Source organism: Rhipicephalus microplus, unplaced genomic scaffold, assembly GCF_043290135.1.
Source record: "Rhipicephalus microplus isolate Deutch F79 unplaced genomic scaffold, USDA_Rmic scaffold_86, whole genome shotgun sequence".
NCBI classification, from domain to species: Eukaryota; Metazoa; Arthropoda; class Arachnida; order Ixodida; family Ixodidae; genus Rhipicephalus; species Rhipicephalus microplus.
The window spans coordinates 720,454-735,797 of record NW_027464658.1 but is presented as its reverse complement, the minus strand read 5'-3'; positions in this window follow the sequence as shown (position 1 = coordinate 735,797).

Genomic DNA, 15,344 nt, shown 5'->3' with positions numbered 1-15,344 from the left:
TTTCTCACCAACTTATTACAGTACAGAACGCTGTATCTCGCTAGATGACATCGTTCTTTAAGGTTTCACGATACTTGCATGCGCTTTACCGAGAATGTCACAACATAGCACTTTCGCACTTGTAACGGTACAACACGCAGTATTTGGCTTGTTCATGCCGTTTTGTGTGCTTTCACAACATTTTACCTATCGCAGTTTCGTACTCGCAATAAAACAACACTATCTCGTTAGACGACGTCGTTTTTGGTGGTTTCACGACGCTACCTAGCTTAAACTAACATAACTCAACCTAACATAACCTTCGCACTTCTATCGTTAGAAAACGTTTTACTCGCTACTTTACATTGCTTTCTACAACATTACGACGGTTTCAAGCGCTTTCACAATAGATATCGCAGTTCCCGACTTTTAATGGTGAACACTGCATCTCAGTAATTGACATTGTTTAATGCGGTTTTACGACGGTTCATATCTTAACCTAACCTAACATTCGCACTTGTATCTAAAAACGCTCTATTACACTGTTTTGTTCACAATTACGATATTTGCATAACCTCACAGTTTTTCACCAACTTATTGCAGTACAGAACGCTGTATCTCGCTAAATGACATTGTTCTTTAAGGTTTCACGATGCTTGCATGCGATTTAACGAGAATATCATAATATAGCAGTTTCGCACTTGTAACGGTAGAACACGCAGTATTTGGCTTGTTCATGCCGTTTTGTGTGCTTTCACAACATTTCACCTATCGCAGTTTAATACTCGCTATAAAACAACACTATCTCGTTAGATGACGTCGTTTTTGGTAGTTTCACGACGCTACCTAGCTTAAACTAACCTAACCTAACCTAACCTTCGCACTTCTATCGTTAGAAAACGTTTTACTCGCCACTTTACAATGTTTTCTACAAGATTACGACGGTTTCATGCGCTTTCACATTAGATATCGTAGTTCCCGACTTGTAATGTTGAAAAACACTACATCTCACTAAGTGACATTGTTTAATGCGGTTGTACGACGGTTGATATGTCAACCTAACCTAAAATTCGCACTTGTATCTAAAGACGCTCAATTACACTGTTTCATCGTGGTTAACAGCGCGAAACACCCGGACAGGAGCGATAGAAGGACACGGTACAGCGCTGACTTTCAACTGAAATTTTTATTGAAAACACGAGAATATATATATAGACAGAACAGAAGACCTCGTGACCAAACCAGCCCCCTCAATCGATAAAATTATACACGGCGACAAGGCTTTGTCATGTGCACGCAATCTTGCCACAAAAATAACACATACTTCAAACTATAAGATTCCAATGTCGCCAAGAAAACCGGGCATGAGCAGACGAATGAACTTTAGCCACTATCTAACAAAGATAATTCATTACCAAGTAAGGCGATAGACGGCTGGCTAACGCATTGAGACCCTTTCTTATTTATAAAAAATGCCTCCATAATTTCTCTTGAAAGCTTGTCTGGGTGCTTGAAGAGTACTTTTGTTTTTTCAAAAAGTGGGTGGCATCCACATTCGCGGCAATGCAAAGACAAATGTGAATGCGCAAATCCTTTCAAGGAACTGTGGTGTTCCCTTAGCCGTATATTGACACAACGCCCGGTCTGACCAATGTACTCTCGCCCGCATGAAAATGGGGTTGAGTACACGACATTCTGCATGCACGGGAGAAACTTCATAGTATGTTTGATACTACACTGCTGATAAATTCCAGTCTTCCTGCCTTCTATGCGAGTGTTTACTGCCTGGCAAAGTCCCTTAAGCTTCGTTCTGCTTGAAAACCCAACGTTTAATCTGAACTTAGATGCTACTTTCTTTAATCTGTGCGAAAAAGAATGAACATATGGAATGTAGACAGAACGGCTAAAATCTTTTTCTTTCACTCGGGAGGACTGCCCCTTGACCTCACGCAGCAGCTTATCGCAAGTCGTAGAAATGATAGAGTGAGGAAAGCCTGCATCACGCAGCCTCGCCACCTGATAGTTAACGCTGTCAAGCATACGATGGGGACAACTCTTATTGAGGGCGGACCTTATAGCGGAAGTGGCTATACCTCGTTTAATCAATTTCGAGTGCCCTGATCTGAAATCAAGAAGGTCCGCCCTCAATAAGAGTTGTCCCCATCGTATGCTTGACAGCGTTAACTATCAGGTGGCGAGGCTGCGTGATGCAGGCTTTCCTCACTCTATCATTTCTACGACTTGCGATAAGCTGCTGCGTGAGGTCAAGGGGCAGTCCTCCCGAGTGAAAGAAAAAGATTTTAGCCGTTCTGTCTACATTCCATATGTTCATTCTTTTTCGCACAGATTAAAGAAAGTAGCATCTAAGTTCAGATTAAACGTTGGGTTTTCAAGCAGAACGAAGCTTAAGGGACTTTGCCAGGCAGTAAACACTCGCATAGAAGGCAGGAAGACTGGAATTTATCAGCAGTGTAGTATCAAACATACTATGAAGTTTCTCCCGTGCATGCAGAATGTCGTGTACTCAACCCCATTTTCATGCGGGCGAGAGTACATTGGTCAGACCGGGCGTTGTGTCAATATACGGCTAAGGGAACACCACAGTTCCTTGAAAGGATTTGCGCATTCACATTTGTCTTTGCATTGCCGCGAATGTGGATGCCACCCACTTTTTGAAAAAACAAAAGTACTCTTCAAGCACCCAGACAAGCTTTCAAGAGAAATTATGGAGGCATTTTTTATAAATAAGAAAGGGTCTCAATGCGTTAGCCAGCCGTCTATCGCCTTACTTGGTAATGAATTATCTTTGTTAGATAGTGGCTAAAGTTCATTCGTCTGCTCATGCCCGGTTTTCTTGGCGACATTGGAATCTTATAGTTTGAAGTATGTGTTATTTTTGTGGCAAGATTGCGTGCACATGACAAAGCCTTGTCGCCGTGTATAATTTTATCGATTGAGGGGGCTGGTTTGGTCACGAGGTCTTCTGTTCTGTCTATATATATATTCTCGTGTTTTCAATAAAAATTTCAGTTGAAAGTCAGCGCTGTACCGTGTCCTTCTATCGCTCCTGACCGGGTGTTTCGCGCTGTTAACCACGATGAATGCTCACCAACTAGCCCAGTTTTCCATCTTGCTCAACGTTATTTCTAGTACAAAGGGCTCTTTTCCATGTTCTAATGACTTCTTGACTAATCCCGGCTTTTTGACGTCGATGATAGCCGTTTACGTGTGCAAAGCAAGAGTAGCGTCTTGGTATGCCAGGAAGTCGCTATGCCCTCCCGACCTGCAGTCTTTGTGTGGGTGGATGACTCCGTCTGAGGGACACGCTCGGAGGATGTGCCGCATTTTACGCGCGGAGTGGTGGCAACACGTGAGGGTGTACAAGGATCTTTTGCGTTTAGCCTGTGCGAAAGAGGCTTCCGAAGCGCGAAGACGGCTTCTCCTGAAGGAGTGGACTAAAGTGTCCTACCACGCTACGGAGTTCTTATGGAGTCAAGTTCGACCTTCGCTACCTAAGAAGAAAGAAGTGAAAGGAACAGGGAATGTGACCATTATCGGGGACCAAGTAGTACCAGACAAGTTTCTACAGGTCCTTCAACTAGGGCCCAAATTCTGTCTTGAGCCGCGTCTGAAACAGCTGGATAAGGTCGTCTTAGCCAGGACAGTGGCTCACCGAGCTGAGGAGGAAGACAGACTAAGGTGTGTGTCTGAGTGCGTCGATGTGTTGTTGAAACCGTCGAAGGATTCTAGGTGTTCGAGAAGGTTAGGACCTCTGATTGATTTCTGTGCGGATAGTAATTTGCGCATTCTAGAGTCTGACAAAGAAGGACATTTTGTTATTATTCCGGAAAACTTGTATTTGGAAAAAGCAACCACAGCAATGGATAAGAATTTTCGCGAAGTTTCCGTTGATCCCTCTAAGATTAAATCACGTGCTTTAGCTTTGATGAATGAGGTTGGATTAACGAAAGTAGCAAACGAAGTCAAGCGAGAAAAAGGGCTCCTTCTGCAGGCCTTCTTCAGTGTAAAGACGCATAAGCAGAACTATCCTTTCAGGACCATCGTCTCGGAAAGAAGGTCATGGTTAAATGTTATTTCAGGGTACTTGCAGACTAATCTCGCACAGCTTAAGCTGGAGGACCCTTTCGAAGTCGCCAGTTCTAACTGCGTAGTTCAAGTTCTGCAGAATAATAACCCTGGCGGTTGCTTTGGATTCAGCATAGACATAGAAGATCTTTATTATTCCCTGCCTCATGTACAGTTATTGAAATTCGTGCAACAGACCATCGAGGGACAAATGAATGAGTTAGGCTTCGTCGAAAGTTGCAAAATACCGGTTGCTAGCTTCCTAGAGCTTTTGGGGTTTTACTTGAAGTCCACGATCGTTCAGTGGCAAGGAAGGACAGTTATCCAAAGGGCAGGAGTGTGCATAGGTTCCTGCGTAGCGCCAGTACTAAGCAGCATCTTTTTAAGTTTCGTTGACCGCAAAATAAATGATAACCTAGGTGAATTAGCTTTGAGAATTTTCCGCTTTGTGGATGACTATTTGGTTTTCGTCAATAGGCTAAATTTCCAAAGATCGATTGTGGACGTCGTAAAGTTGTTTAATGAACAGGGACAAGGTCTTAGGTTTACTATTGAGGTTCCTGAAAAGGAGGAGTTGCAGTTCTTAGACCTTAGACTGTCTTTCAAAGCGGAACATGTGTGTTGGACCTATCAACCGAGGTCAAAGAAGTCTCTTCTTGATTTCAGATCAGGGCACTCGAAATTGATTAAACGAGGTATAGCCACTTCCGCTATAAGGTCCGCCCTCAATAAGAGTTGTCCCCATCGTATGCTTGACAGCGTTAACTATCAGGTGGCGAGGCTGCGTGATGCAGGCTTTCCTCACTCTATCATTTCTACGACTTGCGATAAGCTGCTGCGTGAGGTCAAGGGGCAGTCCTCCCGAGTGAAAGAAAAAGATTTTAGCCGTTCTGTCTACATTCCATATGTTCATTCTTTTTCGCACAGATTAAAGAAAGTAGCATCTAAGTTCAGATTAAACGTTGGGTTTTCAAGCAGAACGAAGCTTAAGGGACTTTGCCAGGCAGTAAACACTCGCATAGAAGGCAGGAAGACTGGAATTTATCAGCAGTGTAGTATCAAACATACTATGAAGTTTCTCCCGTGCATGCAGAATGTCGTGTACTCAACCCCATTTTCATGCGGGCGAGAGTACATTGGTCAGACCGGGCGTTGTGTCAATATACGGCTAAGGGAACACCACAGTTCCTTGAAAGGATTTGCGCATTCACATTTGTCTTTGCATTGCCGCGAATGTGGATGCCACCCACTTTTTGAAAAAACAAAAGTACTCTTCAAGCACCCAGACAAGCTTTCAAGAGAAATTATGGAGGCATTTTTTATAAATAAGAAAGGGTCTCAATGCGTTAGCCAGCCGTCTATCGCCTTACTTGGTAATGAATTATCTTTGTTAGATAGTGGCTAAAGTTCATTCGTCTGCTCATGCCCGGTTTTCTTGGCGACATTGGAATCTTATAGTTTGAAGTATGTGTTATTTTTGTGGCAAGATTGCGTGCACATGACAAAGCCTTGTCGCCGTGTATAATTTTATCGATTGAGGGGGCTGGTTTGGTCACGAGGTCTTCTATTCTGTCTATATATATATTCTCGTGTTTTCAATAAAAATTTCAGTTGAAAGTCAGCGCTGTACCGTGTCCTTCTATCGCTCCTGTCCGGGTGTTTCGCGCTGTTAACCACGATGAATGCTCACCAACTAGCCCAGTTTTTCCATCTTACACTGTTTCGTTCACAATTACGATATTTGCTTGACCTCACAGTTTCTCACCAACTTATTACTGTACAGAACGCTGTATCTCGCTAAATGACATCGTTCTTTAAGGTTTCACGATACTTGCATGCGCTTTACCGAGAATGTCACAACATAGCAGTTTCGCAATTGTAACAGTACAACACGCAGTATTTGGCTTGTTCATGCCGTTTTGTGTGCTTTCACAACATTTTACCTATCGCAGTTTCGTACTCGCAATAAAACAACACTATCTCGTTAGATGACGTCGTTTTTGGTGGTTTCACGACGCTACCTAGCTTAAACTAACATAACTCAACCTAACATAACCTTCGCACTTCTATCGTTAGAAAACGTTTAACTCGCTACTTTACATTGCTTTCTACAACATTACGACGGTTTCAAGCACTTTCACATTAGATATCGCAGTTCCCAACTTGTAAAGGTGAAAAACACTGCATCTCACTAAGTGACATTGTTTATTGCGGTTTTACGACGGTTCATACCTTAACCTAACGTAACCTAACCCAACCTAACCCAACCTAACCTAACATAACCTAACCTCACCTAACCTAACCTAACCAAACCTAACCTAACGTAACCTAACCTAACCTAACCTAACCTAACCTAACCTAACCTAACGACGTTTGCAAGCGCTTTCACATTAGATACCGCAGTTCTCAACTTGTAATGGTGAAAAACACTGCATCTCCTTAAGTGACATTGTTTAATGCGGTTTTACGACGGTTCATATCTTAACCTAACCTAACATTCGTACTTGTATTGAAAAGCGCTCTATTACACTGTTTCGTTCACAATTACGATATTTGCATAACCTCACAGTTTTTCACCAACTTATTGCAGTACAGAACGCTGTATCTCGCTAAATGACATTGTTCTTTAAGGTTTCACGATGCTTGCATGCGCTTTAACGAGAATATCACAATATAGCAGTTTCGCACTTGTAACGGTAGAACACGCAGTATTTGGCTTGTTCATGCCGTTTTGTGTGCTTTCACAACATTTCACCTATCGCAGTTTAATACTCGCTATAAAACAACACTATCTCGTTAGATGACGTCGTTTTTGGTAGTTTCACGACGCTACCTAGCTTAAACTAACCTAACCTAACCTAACCTTCGCACTTCTATCGTTAGAAAACGTTTTACTCGCCACTTTATAATGTTTTCTACAAGATTACGACGGTTTCATGCGCTTTCACATTAGATATCGTAGTTCCCGACTTGTAATGTTGAAAAACACTACATCTCACTAAGTGACATTGTTTAATGCGGTTTTACGACGGCTGATATGTCAACCTAACCTAACATTCGCACTTGTATCTAAAGACGCTCAATTACACTGTTTCGTTCACAATTACGATATTTGCTTGACCTCACAGTTTCTCACCAACTTATTACAGTACAGAACGCTGTATCTCACTAGATGACATCGTTCTTTAAGGTTTCACGATACTTGCATGCGCTTTACCGAGAATGTCACAACATAGCACTTTCGCACTTGTAACGGTACAACACGCAGTATTTGGCTTGTTCATGCCGTTTTGTGTGCTTTCACAACATTTTACCTATCGCAGTTTCGTACTCGCAATAAAACAACACTATCTCGTTAGACGACGTCGTTTTTGGTGGTTTCACGACGCTACCTAGCTTAAACTAACATAACTCAACCTAACATAACCTTCGCACTTCTATCGTTAGAAAACGTTTTACTCGCTACTTTACATTGCTTTCTACAACATTACGACGGTTTCAAGCGCTTTCACATTAGATATCGCAGTTCCCGACTTGTAAAGGTGAAAAACACTGCATCTCACTAAGTGACATTGTTTATTGCGGTTTTACGACGGTTCATACCTTAACCTAACGTAACCTAACCTAACCTAACCCAACCTAACCTAACATAACCTAACCTAACCTAACCTAACCAAACCTAACCTAACGTAACCTAACCTAACCTAACCTAACCTAACCTAACGACGTTTGCAAGTGCTTTCACATTAGATATCGCAGTTCCCAACTTGTAATGGTGAAAAACACTGCATCTCACTAAGTGACATTGTTTAATGCGGTTTTACGACGGTTCATATCTTAACCTAACCTAACATTCGCACTTGTATTAAAAAACGCGCTATTACACTGTTTCGTTCACAATTAGGATATTTGCATAACCTCACAGTTTTTCACCAACTTATTGCAGTACAGAACGCTGTATCTCGCTAAATGACATCGTTCTTTAAGGTTTCACGATGCTTGCATGCGCTTTAACGAGAATATCGCAACATAGCAGTTTCGCACTTGTAACGGTACAACACGCAGTATTTGGCTTGTTCATGCCGTTTTGTGTGCTTTCACAACATTTCACCTATCACAGTTTCGTACTCGCAATAAAACAACACTATCTCGTTAGATGACGTCGTTTTTGGTAGTTTCACGACGCTACCTAGCTTAAACTAACCTAACCTAACCTAACCTTCGCACTTCTATCGTTAGAAAACGTTTTACTCGCCACTTTACAATGTTTTCTACAAGATTACGACGGTTTCATGCGCTTTCACATTAGATATCGTAGTTCCCGACTTGTAATGTTGAAAAACACTACATCTCACTAAGTGACATTGTTTAATGCGGTTTTACGACGGTTGATATGTCAACCTAACCTAACATTCGCACTTGTATCTAAAGACGCTCAATTACACTGTTTCGTTCACAATTACGATATTTGCTTGACCTCACAGTTTCTCACCAACTTATTACAGTACAGAACGCTGTATCTCGCTAAATGACATCGTTCTTTAAGGTTTCACGATACTTGCATGCGCTTTACCGAGAATGTCACAACATAGCACTTTCGCACTTGTAACGGTACAACACGCAGTATTTGGCTTGTTCATGCCGTTTTGTGTGCTTTCACAACATTTTACCTATCGCAGTTTCGTACTCGCAATAAAACAACACTATCTCGTTAGATGACGTCGTTTTTGGTGGTTTCACGACGCTACCTAGCTTAAACTAACATAACTCAACCTATTATAACCTTCACACTTCTATCGTTAGAAAACGTTTTACTCGCTACTTTACATTGCTTTCTAACACATTACGACGGTTTCAAGCGCTTTCGCATTAGATATCGCAGTTCCCAACTTGTAAAGGTGAAAAACACTGCATCTCACTAAGTGACATTGTTTATTGCGGTTTTACGACGGTTCATACCTTAACCTAACGTAACCTAACCTAACCTAACCCAACCTAACCTAACATAACCTAACCTAACCTAACCTAACCTAACCAAACCAAACCTAACCTAACGTAACCTAACCTAACCTAACCTAACCTAACCTAACGACGTTTGCAAGTGCTTTCACATTAGATATCGCAGTTCCCAACTTGTAATGGTGAAAAACACTGCATCTCACTAAGTGACATTGTTTAAAGCGGTTTTACGACGGTTCATATCTTAACCTAACCTAACATTCGTACTTGTATTGAAAAACGCTCTATTACACTGTTTCGTTCACAATTACGATATTTGCATAACCTCACAGTTTTTCACCAACTTATTGCAGTACAGAACGCTGTATCTCGCTAAATGACATCGTTCTTTAAGGTTTCACGATGCTTGCATGCGCTTCAACGAGAATATCACAATATAGCAGTTTCGCACTTGTAACGGTAGACACGCAGTATTTGGCTTGTTCATGCCGTTTTGTGTGCTTTCACAACATTTTGCCTATCGCAGTTTCGTACTCGCAATAAAAGAACCCTATCTCGTTAGATGACGTCGTTTTTGGTGGTTTCACGACGCTACCTAGCTTAAACTAACATAACTCAACCTAACATAACCTTCGCACTTCTATCGTTAGAAAACGTTTTACTCGCTACTTTACATTGCTTTCTACAACATTACGACGGTTTCAAGCGCTTTCACATTAGATATCGCAGTTCCCAACTTGTAAAGGTGAAAAACACTGCATCTCACTAAGTGACATTGTTTATTGCGGTTTTACGACGGTTCATACCTTAACCTAACGTAACCTAACCTAACCTAACCCAACCTAACCTAACATAACCTAACCTAACCCAACCTAACCAAACCTAACCTAACGTAACCTAACCTAACCTAACCTAACCTAACGACGTTAGCAAGTGCTTTCACATTAGATATCGCAGTTCCCAACTTGTAATGGTGAAAAACACTGCATCTCACTAAGTGACATTGTTTAATGCGGTTTTACGACGGTTCATATCTTAACCTAACCTAACATTCGTACTTGTATTGAAACGCTCTATTACACTGTTTCGTTCACAATTAGGATATTTGCATAACCTCACAGTTTTTCACCAACTTATTGCAGTACAGAACGCTGTATCTCGCTAAATGACATCGTTCTTTAAGGTTTCACGATGCTTGCATGCGCTTTAACGAGAATATCACAACATAGCAGTTTCGCACTTGTAACGGTACAACACGCAGTATTTGGCTTGTTCATGCCGTTTTGTGTGCTTTCACAACATTTCACATATCGCAGTTTCGTACTCGCAATAAAACAACACTATCTCGTTAGAAGACGTTGTTTTTGGTAGTTTCACGACGCTACCTAGCTTAAACTAACATAACTCAACCTAACATGACCTTCGCACTTCTATCGTTAGAAAACGTTTTACTCGCTACTTTACATTGCTTTCTACAACATTACGACGGTTTCAAGCGCTTTCACATTAGATATCACAGTTCCCAACTTGTAAAGGTGAAAAACAGTGCATCTCACTAAGTGACATTGTTTAATGCGGTTTTACGACGGTTCATACCTTAACCTAACCTAACCTAACCTAACCTTACCTAACCTAACCTAACCTAACCCAACCCAACTTAACCTAACCTAACCTAACCTAACCTAAACTAACCTAACCCAACCTAACCTAACCTAACCCAACCTAACCCAACCCAACCCAACCTAACCTAACCTAAGCTAACCTAACCTAACCTAACCAAACCTAACCTAACTTAACCTAACCTAACGTAACCTAACTTAACCTATTCTAACGTAACCTAACCTTACCTGACCTAACCTAACCTAACGTAACCTAACCTAACCTAACATAACCTAACGTAACCTAACCTAACCTAACGTAACCTAACCTAACCTAACCCAACCTAACCCAACCCAACCCAACCCAACAACACCCAACCCAACCTAACCTAACCTAACCTAACCTTACCTAACCTAACCAAATTATCCTTACCTAACCTAACCTAACGTAACGTAACCTAACCTAACCTAACGTAACCTAACCCAACGTAACCTAACCTAACCTAACCTAACCTAACCCAACCTAACCTAACCTAACCTAACCTATCCCAACTCAACCCAACCTAACCTAATCTAACCTAACCTAACCTAACCTAACCTAACCTAACCAAACCTAACCTAACCTAACCTAACCTAACCTAACCTAACGACGGTTGCAAGCGCTTTCACATTAAATATCGCAGTTCCCCACTTTTAATGGTGAACACTGCATCTCAGTAATTGACATTGTTTAATGCGGTTTTACGACGGTTCATATCTTAACCTAACCTAACATTCGCACTTGTATCTAAAAACGCTCTATTACACTGTTTTGTTCACAATTACGATATTTCTTTCTTTCTTTCTTCTTTCTTTATTCAATACTGCAGACCTTGTACAGATCCAAGCAGGGTGGGGGAAGAATAAAACAACAACAAAACGGAGCAAACAAGTATAGTCATGCAATTAGCAATGAGCAATGATCCCAATGCGCTTAAATGCTACAATGAATCATTCCAGTCTGTTACGGTGCGGGGAAAAAAAGAAAATTTGAATAAATCTGTTCTCGAAAAATAAGGTGTCAAAGAATTAGGATGATGGTGGCGAGTAAGTCTTGATGTAGAAGATGAAAGATATGGTGAGGGGTTAATCGCTAGTTTATGATTCCAAAGGAGGTAAAGAAATTCCAAACGTGCAGCTTTCCGTCTCAGTGCAAGGTATGGAATGTTGTTAGCCTGCATCAGTTCAGTGGGTGAGTCATACGGTGAAAATTTGGAATAAATAAACCTGACTGCTTTTCTTTGCACATTTTCTAGGTGATTAATGTTGGTTTTAGTAAAGGGGTCCCATACTACACATGCATATTCGAGTTTTGGCCTAATTAGTGTGTTATAAGCAAGTAATTTAACAGCTGGAGGAGACTGTTTGAGCTTATGTCTTAAAAAATATAACTTGCGGTATGCAGAAGAACAAATGCTATTTATATGTGTATTCCACGACAAAGTATTAGTAAGAGTTACACCTAAGTACTTGTATGCCGTTTCCTCATGCAATGGTAATGAGCCTAGCCTATATTCAAAGGAAAGTGGAGCTTTTCTGCGAGAGAAACGAAGATATACTGTCTTACCAATATTAAGTTTCATGTCCCATGTGTTACACCATTCGGAAATGTTAGCAAGAGCAGTGTTAAGGAGGTGCTGATCGTTAGGTGAAGTGATTTCATGGAACAACACGCAGTCATCTGCAAACAATCTAATTTCAATGCTAGGATCAATGACTGTAACGATATCATTAATGTATATCAAGAACAACAATGGCCCTAATACACTCCCTTGAGGAACCCCGGAACCAACCGGAAGATAGCCAGACCGCCGCCCATTAACTTCCACACACTGGGATCGATTAGTCAAATAACTCCTAATCCATGTAATTAAAATTTCCGGAAGTTTGATTTTTCTGAGTTTTAAGATCAGTTTGTCATGCGGAACCCTATCAAAGGCTTTGCTGAAATCTAGAAATATTGCATCGATTTGACCATTTTTATCAAAACATGAAGCGAGTGAATGAATAACGGTAACTAATTGTGTAACTGTCGAGTAGCCTTTTCTAAACCCATGTTGATGATTAGAGAGAACTGAATGTTCATCTAAGAATTCATTAATTTGATTTGCGATAATGTGCTCAAGAAGTTTACAACAGGATGATGTAAGTGATATCGGTCGATAATTTTCTAATAAAGATCGATCACCTTTCTTGTGTATGGGAACGACTCTGGCTACCCTCCAGTCATCCGGTAGTTTACCATGAAGTAAAGAATTACGGTAAATTATAACAAGAAACTTTGCAATAGACTCAGCATATCGCTTCAGAAACATGTTAGGAAGGTTGTCAGGACCACATGAAGATTTCGTTTTCAAGTTCAATAGCATAGAAACCACGCCAGGGTAAGAGATGAAACTGACATCAGAGGGATGAAATGTTGTGTGATTGGCTGGACAAACACCAGACTTACTAAAAACACTCTGGAAGTACTCATTCAAATGACATGCGATGTCACCAGGATCATTAACAATTGAGCCATTAATAGAAATTTGAGACACTGGCTTCTTTTTTTCGCTTATATAATTCCAAAACTTTTTAGGATCTTCTGAAATAAAGTTTGGTAGCACCGTCTTAAAATAGTGATCTTTCGAAGACCTTACCGCACGTGCAAGGTTATCTTTTAGTTCTTTTAGATTGCCGATAGATATGCATTGTTTTTTTAATCTCTTTATTTTTCGCTTCAGGTGGATGATTTCACGCGTCATCCATGGTGTCTGCCTATTAACTAGTTTATGTTTGGTTGGTACAAACGTATCTGTACAGAAATTACATATATCTTTGAAACGGCACCAAAGTGAGATGACATCAGTGTCGGTGAAATCAGTTAGACATGTTTCCAAATGTTCTATTATGGATGCATCGTCTGCACGTGAGTAGTCTTTGAAAGAACGCTTCACAGAATTATTTGATTTCATAGGAGCAACAATGTGTAAGCAAACACTGACAAGAAGATGATCAGAAATACCTTCCACAACTTGAACTGTGCACTCTGATAATTGTCTGGGTAAAAAAACCAAATCCAGTACTGATTTCGAAGTACCTTGAACACGTGTTGGTTCCCGCACTATCTGCACTAGGTCGTGAGTTAACATTATACTCAGTATACTATTGAAATGACTGTTGTTTTCAGAAAGTGATTGAAAGCGTTCCCAATTAACGCCTGGTAAGTTAAGGTCCCCTATTAAGAGTATTTTATGTTTGTGGAATTGAGACAGGTGTTTTTCTAGTTTATCCAGATACTCAGGGGTGGCATCAGGAGGCCTATAAATGGCACACAGCAAAAAGTTATGGCCCCAGCATGTGATTTTTACGCATAAACATTCTAGGCCGGGGATGTCTTGCAAAAGAACAGCATCTAACGGGTTTTTAATGAGGACAGCCACGCCGCCTCCTCTAGAAGCCCTATCCTTACGAAATATTTGATAACAAGGTGGAAAAACGTCCTCGTCACATATTTCAGTCCGTAGCCACGTTTCAGTTATGACGGCAATGTGGGGGTCTTGTTCTAGTAAGGAGACTTCCAAAGGTACTGTTTTATTTATTACACTACGAGCGTTTAGGTTGATTATACGTAAACTCTTGTCATACTCATTGAAAACGGGTCATATGTCAGACTGCTGAGATCGCTGGTTCGTTATTTTGACACGCATGTTTTTTGTCTCATCCCAAAAGTATAGCTCTTTATCGACCTTTAGCTTGTCATGAAGCAAGTGCACTTTCTTACCTTGTAGTTTTTCTGCTTTCGCGCTTTCCCACAGAAACTTCCGTTTCTTCAAAGTCGCTTGCGAATAGTCATTTTGAATAGATATGCCTGATCCTCTAAGTTTGCGACAGCTATCGAGTATCAGTTTCTTTTCATTGAAATTTTGAAGATAGACAATGACCGGGCGTTTGCTGCCAAGACGTCCAAGCCTGTGGATGCGGCCGATAGATTCACATTGTACGTTCATCTTATCCCGCATTATCGTCGTTAGAACTTTTTCTTTAAGAAGCGCTTCCGTTTCCTCGGGGCATTCAGAAACGCCATGAATTATTATGTTTGACCGCCTGTTTCTGTCCTCAAGATCAGTTAGTTTCTTTGACTGGAATGTGATAACGTGTTCTATGGATTTAAGCGTATTTTGAACTCCGTCTTCCGGTGATGAAGGTAGTTCAGACAGCCTTTTTTCAATATGACTGACCATCTGCTGAAGGCTACTGATCTGCCCTTCGACATTAAGTAATTGCGCTTTCATTTCTGCAATGTCATTGCGGATTACAGTTTGACCTTCAAGCAACTGCTCAAACAATTCTTTCTGCGTGGGACCTGGGTTAGTTTCAATGTCCCCGCATAGAAGCAACTTGCAGACGAAAAGACATTCATAGGCAAGGTTAAGGCACTTCCGTGGGCACGGCAGGACAATAATACCACGACAATCACTACGAAGAGAATAATTGTTATAACTGACCTGCAGAACGCAGAACAGAGATCTGGTTAGCGTCATGGCCAAGCCGCGTCCTTCGTGCCCACAAAAGGCAAATCGGTGAGGCGTTTCTTTTATAGCATTTTCTTCGAATGACGTCACGCAGCAACTGCCGATTGGTGTCGCCAGCGGAGTCAAACTGCCAGGGTGGAACCACAGCGGAATTTGTCCGGCGGCG